We start from the raw sequence: 1,294 nt of genomic DNA on the forward strand, positions 1-1,294 counted from the left end.
AATGAATATTACATGCCAAATGTGTGTGTCGTCGTGTGCTATCACTATAAGGGATTAGAGTATACTAAACTTTACACATTATATAGACTACGCTAACCTGACGTTTAGGCGTTTCGACATACATTTCTTTACGATCCAATACATAGGTAAAGAAATAATTTTGAATTTTTTTTGCAGAAAATCACGATTAATATATCCTTTTCATCCGGGTACTCTGCTAGTTAGAAGTAGTGGTTTTAAAAAAGTTGTATGTACTATATGTTATAAAAATAAAGATTAGGCTGCTAAAATAAATCCCATATATATATATATATATACAATATAACAGTTAACAGTAAGTTAGACTATATATAAACACCAAGACACGCCTACTTAAAATCGCTAACTTATGTAATAGGAAGAAACTGTTCTATAAATTGTCTTATAAATATGTTATTCGTCTTTTTTTAAGATTTATTTGATGGTGTTTCTATTTCTGTGCAATTGTGGCTGTTCGTATCAGAAAAGCTTATCGCTTGGAATGATAAATACAAAAATCTGTAATACTCATCTAGCCTATTTGTTTTCAAATAAACTTCTTTAATAATATATTAATTAATCCTTCTTAATTTCATTAGATAGAAAATATGTGCTTATGAATTTGTCTCTTAGTCCAGAATGAAACCTAGTGTAAACTTATTATGATAAACTATTCATGAAATAGTTGTAAAAGTATGAGAAAAGGTTTTATCTTGTACAATAGGAGGTCAAAGGTTTTATCTTGTAGTATTTGTTTGTTTGTTTGTAATTAAGCACAAAGCTACACAATGGGCTATCTTTGCTCTGCCCACCACGGGTATCGAAACCCGGATTCTAGCGTTGTAAGTCCGCCGACATACCGCTGTGCCACTGGGGGGCATCTTGTAGTATAGGAGGTCAAAGGTTTTATCTTGTACTATAGGAGGTCAAAGGTTTTATCTTGTACTATAGGAGGTCAAAGGTTTTATCTTGTAGTATAGGAGGTCAAAGGTTTTATCTTGTACAATAGGAGGTCAATCACACTTGATATGAAAGATTTTAACATGGTAATGCGGTTGATGTGCCGCTTGCAGATGTGAGCCGTGGCACCATGTTTAACATGGTTCACGCCCCCAGTGGCACAGTGGTATTGATGTGCCGCTTGCAGATGTGAGCCGTGGCACCACGATCGACATGTTTAACATGGTTCACGCCCCCAGTGGCACAGTGGTATTGATGTGCCGCTTGCAGATGTGAGCCGTGGCACCATGTTTAACATGGTTCACGCCCCCCAGTA

The 1,294-nt window shown here is 35.8% G+C and overlaps 1 long non-coding RNA gene across 1 annotated transcript in view; it reads left to right on the forward strand.

Moving 5' to 3' along the window:
* The window catches only part of LOC111087474, an 8,485-nt gene that overhangs the window by 5,449 nt on the left and 1,742 nt on the right, over window positions 1-1,294 (forward strand). The gene's annotated exons all lie outside the window — the stretch shown is intronic.

Source organism: Limulus polyphemus, unplaced genomic scaffold (assembly GCF_000517525.1).
Source record: "Limulus polyphemus unplaced genomic scaffold, Limulus_polyphemus-2.1.2 Scaffold2199, whole genome shotgun sequence".
Lineage (NCBI taxonomy): Eukaryota > Metazoa > Arthropoda > Merostomata > Xiphosura > Limulidae > Limulus > Limulus polyphemus.